Here is a 12,629-nt window from a genome sequence, read left to right as displayed (position 1 = left end):
TGAAAGGTTGTCACACAGAGGAGGGCCAGGATCTCTTCTTGATCATCCTAGAGTGCAGGGCACTGAATAATGGGCTCAAGTTACAGGAAGCCAGATTCCAGCTGAACATCAGGAAAAACTTCCTGACTCTTAGAGCAGTACGACAATGGAACCAATTACCTAGGGAGGTAGTGGGCTCTCCCACACTAGAGGCATTGAAGATGCAGTTGGACAGCCATCTGTCAGGTATGCTTTAATATAGATTTCTGCATTGAGCAGGGGGTTGGACTCAATAGCCTTATAGGGCCCTTTCAACTCTACTGTTTTATGATTCTATGAATGGGGTGGAATTTTTCATTCACTTGAGCATTATGAAACTTTATTCAAAGCTCTGTAACATCTATACTTTACACAGCTCCAACTGTAGTTGGCTTTGTGGAAACAGTTGTGTGCTAACATTGCACATCTTAAAAGGCACACTTCAGTTTAAGAAAATCTACACAGGCCCTGTCACCGAAGATTGAGTGGAAGAATGATTGTCAGTCAAGGCCAGAAGAGAGTGGAGGGTGAAGTTAGTGGCAGCTGGAGATAGTCAGTTATAGACAGTTAGTAAAAGGTCAAGGAGAGTGTTAGTTGAGTTAGAAATGAAGATGGTTTGTGAAAGGTTGGGGAGAGTGAGTTGAGTTAGGATGGAGACAGACAGTGAGGTGAAGTAGGGTCCAGAGTTAGTTAAGGACACAATCCTATGCATGTTGAGAGAGAGAGAGAGAGAGAGAAAGAGAGAGAGAGAGAGAGAGGTCCTACGAGTCCCCACATTCCCCAGCTCTAAGTTAATGAGAGAGTGTGTGAATGTCGAGAAGGGATGGTTATTAGTAATTGAAAGCAGAGTTGTGGTGTACCATTATTATTACTATTTATCAGTTATTACTATTTATCAGTTCTACAAACTCCGGTTGGTGGCCCAGCTACACCCCTATCTAGACGGGGATAACCTGGCTTCAGTTGTCCATGCTCTGGTAACCTCCAAGTTAGATTACTGCAATGCGCTCGACGGTTCGGAAGCTGCAGCTCGTGCAAAATGCAGCGGCCAGATTGATTTTGGGAACCAGAAGGTTCGACCATATAACACCTGCTCTGGTCCGCTTGCACTGGCTGCCTGTATGTTTCCGAGCCCAATTCAAGGTGCTGGTTTTGACCTATAAAGCCTTACACGGCTTGGGACCACAATACCTGACGGAACACCTCTCCTGACGTGAATATACCCAGTCACTACGTTCAACATCTAAGGTCCTCTTCCGGGTGCCTACTCCGAGAGAGGTTCGGAGTGTGGCAACGAGGGATAGGGCCTTTTCGGTGGTGGCCCCCAGACTATGGAATGATTTCCCTGACGAGGCTCGCCTGGCACCAACGCTGCTATCTTTCCGGCGCCAGGTTAAGACTTTCCTCTTTGCCCAGGCATATGGCAGCACATCTTAATCACCCACATGTTTAGTTTTTAATCGGTTTTTAATGCTTTATGTGTGCATGTTCTGTGTTTTAGAGTTTTAAATTTTGTATACTTGTTTTTACCTCAATTTTAGAATTTCTGTAAACCGCCCAGAGAGCCCTGGCTATGGGAGCGGTATATAAGTGTAATAAATAAATAAATAAAAGGAGAAAATCTATGTTCTGGTCTGGGTGGATTTGAAGGTTGGCATATTTCACCCCATGTGCTAAGGATATAAATAGGAAAGTCCTACTGCTCTCTATAAATCAGGAGGTGTTGGTACCTGGTATTCTGGAGAGCTCTAGGAAAAGTCTGGACTCAGTCAGTGATCTCTAGAGGCCAGAACCTTATAGGGGACCCCTCTTGAATAATTAGAAAGCTCCTGCTTTCCCCACAGTATTTTAAAATGGAAGGGACTTTGAAACAGGAGATTGGCAGCAACTGTCTGAGCCATAAGTGTATGAGAAAGGCTCACTAAGGTTTGCCCTTCATGCTGTCCTTCACTGAAAGTTCTACTTCTGTTCGAGGCAGAGAAAGATAACAGGTAGAACAACTACAAAATCTCTCTAGCAGCCAAACATCCCAAAAGAACGAGGCATTATGGCATTTTTGGACCTGTTCGTCTCTTGATAAATCACCAGTAAATCTCACCAATGACTTCTGCTGCCAGCAGAAAGATTTCAAGTATACATTGATTGCACCTCTAAGACAATAAAAAGTGCCATATGCATCAGATCAAAACTGCTGATACTTCACATTCATTCCAGAATCCAGAAAGCTCTAATTCAACCCTGAAACATGAATGCAGTGTAACATTTTATTCTTGTGAGGTAATGTCTTTTCAGGGGATATTTTTTTAAAGCATACAGATCCTCAGATCTTAATGTTAATACATCCTACCACAATCTCTGTGTACTAAAGAAATGTAGACTGTGCCAAGTACTGTGTCCTCTGCTCCCAGTACCCTCCAGCATGCTATTCTTTTTCCTAACCAGAGAGAAAGAGATTGTAATAGTAAGCATAATAGATCTAGTTTGATGGTACACAATACCTACCCCAAAAGGTGGGGAACTGAGCAGTGTAATGGCCACCATAAGGATCTTGCTGTACATCTGACACAATCCTTTATGAACTGAATTAAGGCCAGTACAAAATAAATACTGCATAAAATACACCAATGCAGAATACTAAATGCTAGGGCTGTGCAAAGTGGTTCTTCTGTCCACTGAGCAAGTTCACTGTTCTGATTTCCAGAGGCAGTCCATCTCTCCGCACTGCCAGATTACTCATTGTAAAACCACTCCATTTTCAGAGAACTGCACTATTATTGTCAGTGGGAATTAACCAAAATCTGTACATCTCTGAAATTTTTAAATATAAAGATGAAATTTGGCACCCTGGTATCTCTTAAGTAGGGCTTTACCCATGTCAAGTTTAAAACAGATTCCTTCATCCCTTGATTTTTAGGATTTTTTTTAAAAAAAATCTCCCCTCAAAACATTCAGGAGGAGGGGCCGCCACTGCCCCATACGCCCTGTTCCTCCCCACCCCAGTTTTTCACCTCCTTCTGCTCCCTGCAGTCACAGAGGGGGGAGAAAGCAGTCATGGAGGGGGGAGTAGTCTCCTCGCTCCAATTTTTTTTTTACCCTTTATCTTTAATTGAGGGGGGTCTAGAAGAAACACCTCTCCTTCCTCTCTTTCTCTCTCCAACATGGCCGGAGCCAGCAGAAGCAGCACCCATTGCATGCCTCATGATAAAATAATAAACCTTTATTAATTGAGAAAAAAAGTGTGCTGCTTGTGCACGAGTTTTGAAAAAAATGTGTGCTGCAACATACATTCAAACTAAACAGAGACCATAGCTAGACCTAAGGTTTATCCCTGTATCGTCCAGGGGTCAAACCTGTTCATCTAGGTGACACAGGGGATCCAGTGCTCAGGCAGGGGCGAACCCTGGATGATCCCAGGATAAACCTTAAGTCTAGCTGTGGCCAGACTGTAGAAAACACAACACAGAACTCACAATGGATTGTTTTGTATTTATATATTATATTAGAGGAGTACACACACACAAACACCTTAACAGCAGGCACTGGGGGATGAAATGTAAGATAAGGCATTGGAATAGAAAGATAAAATGATTTTTTATTTATAGTTTTTGTGGGGGTGTAGACTGGATAACAGTAAAACACACACACAGGATGGGGTGCTTTGAGCAACTTCAGTTCAAACTCACTGACTGAAACAGACAGACTGGGATTTAAAGAAAAGTCGGAAAGGCAAACATTTTTTTCTTAATTTCTTTTTAAATTTCTCAGTGCGGGTAATAGGGTAGAACAAACACACACACACACACTCAATAACGGGTGAGCAAATAAAAGCAGAGAGACACACACAGAGAAAAGCAACCCAGCAAAAACAAACAAACAAACAAACCTCAGCAGCTAGAATGAGTTCCAGGGTGTGGAAAAAGGGTTTTTATCATTTGCAATTCCCTCCCCTTAAGCAACGTGATTGGAGGGGGGCAGGGAGGAGACTGTGGCTATTGGTTTGCCACAAACATCCATCTCAAAACTTCACCCCCCCCTTCACCCTTCAGCATCTTCCTAATATGGAAGTGATCAGTTAGCCATCCATCAACATGAAATAAGCCCTCACATCACCTAAAAAACCTTCAGATACAGATCTCTTAGGGTGACCATATGAAAAGGAGGACAGGGCTCCTGTACTTTAACAGTTGCATAGAAAAAGGAATTTCAGCAGGTGTCATTTGTATATATGGAGAACCTAGTGAAATTCCCTCTTCATCACAACAGTTAAAGTGCAGGAGCTATGCTAGAGTGACCAGATTTAAAAGAGGGCAGAGCACCTGCAGCTTTAACTGATGTGATGAAGAGGAAATTTCACCAGGTTCCCCATATATACAAATGACACCTGCTGAAATTCTCTTTTCAATGCAACTGTTAAAGATACAGGAGCCCTGTCCTCCTTTTCATATGGTCACCCTATCTTTGGGGCTCTGAATGACCTTCTACCCATCAGTTTTTGAACTGCCCCCTAGCCACACTGTGAGTTTGAAGGTCTGTCAGATTTTTGCTGCAGAGTGCATACCCCTACTAAATACCAGTTAAAGTGAACCAAACAATGACACACATTTACAAAAGGCCAATAACAGATTATTTCCTTTACAATCCTCTGAAGACATCTTTTAAAAATTATGACAAATTTTCTGTGTTGCTCCTGCAAAGGCAGCAACTCTGTTTGTGATGAAATGACTACAATCTGTCAACAATTCTACAGTCATGTGAAAAAGAAAGTACACCCTCTTGGAATTGTATGATTTTACATATCAGGACATAATAACAATCATCTGTTCCTTAGCAGGTCTAAAAATTAGGTAAATACAACCTCAGATGAACAACAACACATGGCATATTACTACACCGTGTCATGATTTATTTAACAGAAATAAAGCCAAAATGGAGAAGCCATCTGAAGCCTTCCTCCAAGCAGAACCCTACAAATTTCCCCCTCCTCACTCCCCCCCCACTGCTCCAATTGGGGCCTTAAAGACCCTTTTAAGGATTTTCCAGAAATTGCGCACCCCTTCCTGGACTCTCGTGTCATCCCTACCTACCAGCAACTGGTGTACACAGGCATGCTGCCTCTGATACTGGATGTAACACCTCCAAATACTAAAGGTATCCTGGCTCACATTTCAGCATGGGGAATAGCCTGAATGAGCTAGTGCATGATATCCCTAATCATCTTGGCTAAGCTCCAGCTGGTGGATTGGGCAGGGGAAGGCATGTGCAGCAGCATTTTCATGCAAAATTTCTCAACCAGTCATGGTTATGCGGGTGAAATCTTATTTCTGTATATGTATCCAGCCCCTAGTTGGATCGAATCATACAAGTACTTCATGAAAGAGAATGTTGAACTATACCAGGGCCCTATAAAATCAAACAACTTAAACAATTCTACATTTTACTCCTATGCATTTAGTAGCTATCTGTATTTCCATATAGAACTACCCTTGCTATAATGCACTGCAAGACAAGAGCTACACTAACTAGACATTTCTATTATTTGAAGTACCATGTGGCTGGGTAAATGTCTCATAAACTAGCGGATGTCTGATGCATTCGACATAGATTTGACTTTGAAGTTTTGGTTAATATTAAAAAGCAGCTTTTATCCTTTTTATTATTATTGCTCTTTTCTGTATGTAATCAGAGCTAATTTTTGTTCTGGTCCTGATAGTAAAGTTGAGATTTCCAGCCTTTTCTTTGGCAACTGTTCAGACATCCATATATCTGTGTTCCATGAAAAGAAAAGGAGAAATATTTTTACAGACTTTTCGTTCATATTGTTGTTGGTAGATTCCCCACCCCACCCCCATCCACCACCTGAATTGCAAAGTTCTCTGGATTCTTATTAGTAAAATGAATATTTTTCCTTCTTCGGTGCTATTAAGTAGCACAATTTGACATTAAACATTGCACTCTTCCCTTTTTACCTTTCGTCACTGTGATCACAATATATCAATGCAAGTGGGCATTAGAACCCAAACCAGCAAAAGACTGCACCAACTCTAGAATTTTAGAACAATCCATGTCTGTAATTATCAATGGGTGTTTTATCGACTCCAATGAGAGTTGGATTGCAACCGTTGGATTTTCCCATTGATGTCATTGGGATAACTCCACATGTTTAAAATTATGCATAGCTCAAGTACTTTCTAGTATGGACACACTAAGCTTATTGTTCCTTTTTTTTAATGGAGTCTGAGAGAAATGTGTGCTCGGTTTTATATATAACTTCAAGCAGCTAGATCATTTACAGACATGCCAAGTATGTTGCTATTAGTGAAAGAGAAATGATTTTATGGCTGATCTCCCTCCCACTTTGAAATTGGACCCAACGCTGCCTTCATTCAGGTCAGTTTCTCATTTAGTGAAATTTCCTGTGTAGTGCTATTGGCAATTAACCTGTACAACAACTGAGCTTGCTCAATTAAAAGATAGCACTCAGCAATTTCCAATGCATGCAAGCCAATTGCACATTTGTTGCACAGCTTAGATTCATTCTTCGAAATGCCCCCTTAAAAGCTTGTTAGAGTCCAATACTTTTTTGCTTCAAAACGAGGGAGCAAAAAAGACACCACACCAAAAATCAATGTTATGTAGGCATTTGACAGTATATGGTGACCTTTAAACTTTTGCCGCTGAGAAAACTTTACTGACTATGGCCAGATCTATACCTTATGTCAAGTCATTACGACTATGGAATAAAAAGCAGTGGTATATGGAGTGTGGATCGTGCCTCAACAGTTATCAGTGCACTTCAATACCACTATAAAGCAATGGTGTATATCTAGCCCATGTTTTATTTTTTTGTAGACATTTAAACATTGCCTCATGCATTTTTCCCTTTTCCCTTGCCTAAAAGGAAGGTGAGATGTGAAATTCAAAATACAAATAAATAATTATGTAGATGGCTCCAAGGTTGCAATTTTTTCTTCAGGATGTTGCATGAGTGAGTCATTCTCCATTTTACTACCCCATGTTGCTGCACATTCATTTCTAAATTGGCATCCAGTTCCACCTGGACTGAAATTTTGGACATTGCTACATGCGCAAAAAAAATTCCAAGGAACTTCGGAGTAATAGGAAAAAGAATTTCAATCAGACTAGTGACATTTCTCAATGGACATTTCTCAATTTAGTTTATATATTATATCCCTATAATATATAAACTAAACAGGGTGAGAAGATCATGAAAAAGCAATCACTGACTAAGGTGGACAGATTTTGTGATGGACCTCCACTGCTTCCTTCACCCTACCAGCTTACTGTGATCAGAGTGGGATGTGGGGGTGTCTTATGTTTTGGTTGGGATGGTCTAACATGTTGAGGTCTCCTTATGGAAGCTAGTGTGTGTGTGTGTGTGTGTGTGTGTGTGTGTGCGTGTGTGAGTGTGTGTGTGTGTGTGTGTGTGTGTGTGAGAGAGAGAGAGAGAGAGAGAGAGAGAGAGAGAGGTTAGAATCCTGCAAATCCTCAAACTTCCCTGAACTTACATCCAATACACTCCTGACATGCCCTATTTCCCCATCACCTGTGCTAGGACACTGCCCGCAGGACATGTATAACCACAGAGGTTTTGATGAGTGTGCTGGACTGGGGTGGGGGCTTCTGGCAGCATAAATGCTGTCCCCCCAATGGGCTTCCATCTCCTTTGGCACTGTGACACTTATTTCACATCCAGTGGCCCCTTAGCTGGGCCTTTGACAGGCTTTAGAACTGCACCCTAAGAACTGCATTTAAAAACATAAGTTGAGTTGAGTACTCAGGTGAACTTCACTCCCACTTCAGTTGCTCTATCCAAAGTGAATATTTTCTTTTTAAATTTTAACTATAGCCATCACTCTGTAAGTTCTGCATAAATGGTTTATGGAGAAAACATTACATCAGGTCTCATGCTTTTAGTCTATTCAAGGTAAATTGCTAGGTTGGAGGGAGCCCAGAGGGATGAGGGGGAGAAAAGAAGTAATAATTATGTTAATTACAGAAATATGTTTTGAATGCTTCCAATAAACAAACTCTGAGAGCATGGTAACATTAATTTACCCATTCAAAATTCCTTTGCTTTTATGAAAGTCTCTGGCATGTCTTTTAGTTTGTAAAAGGCACTCCAGACACTAGTAACAAAGTACTATTTTAACGAAGGGGTTACCAAGTCTACGTAAACTGGGTAATATAATGTAAATTTAGTTTTGAAAAATTCCACATGTCCTCACAGAATGTAAACCTGCTAGACGATAATGAAACATAACCACTACCTCCAGAATATAATCCCCCTTTCCTTCAGCTGCAGTTGTTCAGAAGGATGGTGAATTTGATATCCATTCATGAAAAATCTTAACCCCAAATGTCTCTGGACCCTCTAGACTGGTGATGCCATTATTCTTTGTGAATATAATTTACACATTCCTTTTGTTATGGAAAGGTCACAAGTGTAACAACTACCTACATGGGGCTGTGAAACTGGTGAGCCCGAGGAGAATGGAATTTCCCAACTATCACATGGCATTTGGAGGGAATCGGGCGAATGTACGAGCTGATATTTTTAACAGTGAAGCATGGCTTTGCAGAAATTACACTTCGTCTGCTGCATTCTTGCATTGCAAATGCAATGAAAATCTTTGCATTGTTTCAACAAAGTAGGAAGAGTGTTAGCCATGTTCTGCTAAGTCCTATACTTTGTTTTTACAGTAGCTGCAAGGACCAGCAATGGCAAACTGTTAACTAGGTCCCATTCCACAATTTGGCAGGAAGATTTTCTGTGTTTGTGGCATCTACCTAGTTTGACAGAAAGACTCATCTACACCAAGCAGGATATTGCACTATGAAAGTGGTATGAAAGCAGTATATAAAATGCAGGAGCCACACTACTGCTTTACAGTGGTATTGAAGTGCACTGCAGGATCTTCACTACTGCTTTATAGTGGTACTGAAGTGCACTGACAACTGTTGGGGCACATACCACTTTCATACCACTTTCATAGTTTATATCCTGCTTGGTGTAGATGAGCCCCTGGTCTACTTATGCTGCAGAATAAGCTGGTAGTAATCTAAGGTGGTAGAATGAACTGTGCCTCTTCACACTGCAGATGGGGATTATCACTTATGAATGCTCCCCCACAAAATAAATTTCTTGAAAAGAGAAAACAAACACATCAGATAGAAAAGTTCTCATTCATCCTTTTGCAACAACACACGCCTCACCCACTATTTTCAAGGAATTTTTAATGCAGGGGAATATTCATAACTGCAGTCTGAAGTGTTGCAGTCCATTTTACCACCTCACCATTCTACAAGTTTCTTGTGCTCTATGTGTGGTCCAGGCTTCAGACTCTGTAATATCCACATTTTCTTGTCTTGCTCTTGCCTTAACTCTGAGTCTTGCCTCTGCTGGAACTACGGATATACAGATTTTGTAAAATCTGTTCTGCATGCATTTCGCAGAAGCTTTTCATTCCATCATTTGCTCATTGATGGGATCAGACTTTTTTCAAATTTCTCCAAATTGCAGAAATTTGCATTTGTGCCAATCCACTCTTGGCGAATTTGCACTTGAGTGCACAATTCCCCCCTCAAATGTGCATATTCATGCTTTAGACTATGGGGGAAATGCTAATTTTTGGCACATTTTTTAAAATTTTTACATATTTTTCTATGTGTAAAATTATGGAAAGTAAAAAAAAAATTGGTCCACAAGTCAGTGGGATCTGTGTGACTCAGGAAAAGCTGCTCCATAGTATCAGATTCATAGTATCCTGAATGCATTTGTTTCCATTGCAGGTTTCTTTGACATGCGTAGCTGGAACAGCCAGGTTCCAAACTCATCTGAAGCTGAATCAACAGGTTACATCCCCTACTATAGTTTGCTTGCAAAACAATTTTTCTTCTGACTATAGTAAGGGCTATATGTGGCTACACTGGGCCCACTATGAGATAACACACACAAATAAATATAGAATGTTCCCTGCGTGCATAGATATATTCTTCCTACAGGGATACCTTCCTTGCTGCCTTTTTCAATCCTTATCCCCTAATCTAAAAATTGTGTGGAATGCCCCACTTTCAGGTTTAAATTGTTGGCCATGACTGCACATCTTACCTTCTCTAACCTGAAGCTGCCACAGAAGTGTGGAGGTGGACTCCCACAATCTAACATTTCACCCTTGTGTGGCTTGTTTTGCTTTGTGCTGATCACACTTATGAAACAGATTTCAGATCCCAGGTTTCAAGGGAAGGAGGTTAAAAAAGTTCAAATTTCAGACTTTATATGATTGGGGTAAGTTGGGCTTTGTATGTTCCAAAGTTCAACTTTCTGTCTGTTGTAGAAGTCCATTAAAATATTTATATCTCAGACCATATGTACAAAATGCATTCATAGAAGTGTGCAGCGTGTGTGGAGGACTTGTTAAGTTCTGAGGTGTAGAAGTAAAGCACAGCTTTCTCACTGTAGGCTGTTTTGTCAAACATCTGATCTTCAAACCAAGTGCTAATGCTAGAACTGGCTAATAACCAAAACACTCACAGTCAAATTAAGTGTTCCCATCTGAGGTGATAAATGGAGAATACATAATTGTAAAACATGGCTTATGTAAAACAATTCATTGACATCTGGCTACAACAGCTGGCTTTGTAATTGATACAACAAAGCAAATGGGAAAATATAGTTCCAGGTACTTTGGGAGGTAATTTTGTGTTGTTTTTGTTTTTGCTCAAAAATGAAACCCATTTTCAACTTCACTTTTGAATCCTGTATCCAATTAATATCATGCCATGGTGGAGACATGGAAAAATGTATTTCCTTTGTCAATTACTAGGAAACCATACGTAACTATAAATGATTTACACCTGTATATTAAGACAGAAGAAAATGAATTGCCGTAAGCCGCATGATAGTGTTATCATCACCTGTTTTATCTTCACTATAATTAAGACTACATTTGCAGTTTGTGTTCTGTATATTTTTATGAGCTAGATGGATTCTTCCCCAAGAAGAATCTGTTTGTCTGTTTGGTCTATTGAAAACAACAATTGAAGGGCACAAAACGCAAGGAGATTCTCCTGAAGAAGCCCCGAACGGCCTCAGAAGTTTCTACTTTTTGTTTAGAGAGATTGCTTATGCCACTAAAACAGAATGTTTGAGGAAAACATAGCAGATCCCCACAGCACGCAAGACGAAGGGTTTAAGGGCAACTACTGTACATAAACCATGGAAATTCCAGATGTCTGACCTCAGCACCCAAAATGAAGTTATGAGGAGAGACTAATGTATTTGAAGCTTTTTAGTTAGAAAAAAGAAAAAGGAGAGAGAGAGAGAGAGAGAGAGAGAGAGAGTTGAGGGGCATGATAGAGGTTTTAACGTTATGCACAGTACATGGGCAGGGAAAAGTCCTCCCCCCCCCACTTTCTTAGGGTACAATGTTATCTGGGGAATGGTGGGAGTTGTAGGACTTTTTGAATATGGGGCCGATAAAAGAAATTCTTGACCCCACTAGTATCTCCTTTGAGATCAGTAATAGAAAAAATAGAAGCAGGAGTAAGCTTATGTTTTAAAATCTGAAAGAATAAGAACTGTTTTAGGTATAAGGATTGTGGGGTGGGGGTTAGAATAATATACACCATACTCAGAAATAAAAAGGAAATTAAATGTTTTTTCTCCTCCATGGTTCAATCATGGAATGTCTTAAGTCAAACCAAGGCCAAGAGCTATGACAGAGTTTGAGCAACCGATATGAGGCATAAGAACATCCGTTATCTGAGATTTATAAGAGAGCAATCTTATGGCTCCTAGACAGCAACTGGGCATTTTGGATTCCTAGATCCAAGGCTGGAGACATCACTCTGACCTCAAAGTCAGGAAACCAGCCTCCTTGCCCCCATTCCCTCCCAGCCAATATGGAGAGACCCATGCTAGCTGCTTCTGGGTGTGTGTCAGTGGTTATGGATGGAAGGAGACAGGGACATGGGGATCTGGGCCATCCCCAGCCTCTGTCCGTTCCCCTCCCTGAAACATCTGCTAGATGGACAAAAAAAACCCTCCCATCAGAATAAAATGCAAAGCAGGAGGTGAACAAATTGTATACCTCTAAGATTCTGAGTTCGGGGGCTTATGAGTACCCATGGCAGATCAAATAGGATTGTGCCCTAAATTACTTTAAAAATATGAATTAGAACCAGAAGAAGTTAAAGAGTACAAGTTAAGTGGGCAAAATGTATTGGAAATAATATTCCAATGGAAATATGGGAAAACCTCTCGAGTAAGAGCCATGATTTTTCATCACTTGTTTTTATCTTAATTTTAGAATTTCTGTAAACCGCCCAGAGAGCCCTGGCTATGGGAGCGGTATATAAGTGTAATAAATAAATAAATAAATAAATAAATAAATGATTTTTCATTAAATATTTCAATCAGAGAAAATCTGTATAAGGTCATGATGAACTGGAATGTAGCACCAGTTAAAATGAATAAAATGAATAAGAATTATCCAGTTAATTGTTGGAAATGTCAGAAACAAATAGGAGGGTGTTTTTATTTTATCATTTGTGGTGGGAATGCCAGTTGGCAATAAATAAATAATTATTGG

The sequence above is a fragment of the Elgaria multicarinata genome, chromosome 10, assembly GCF_023053635.1.
Source record: "Elgaria multicarinata webbii isolate HBS135686 ecotype San Diego chromosome 10, rElgMul1.1.pri, whole genome shotgun sequence".
Taxonomy (NCBI): Eukaryota; Metazoa; Chordata; class Lepidosauria; order Squamata; family Anguidae; genus Elgaria; species Elgaria multicarinata.
Note: the sequence above shows the minus strand (reverse complement) of the source record.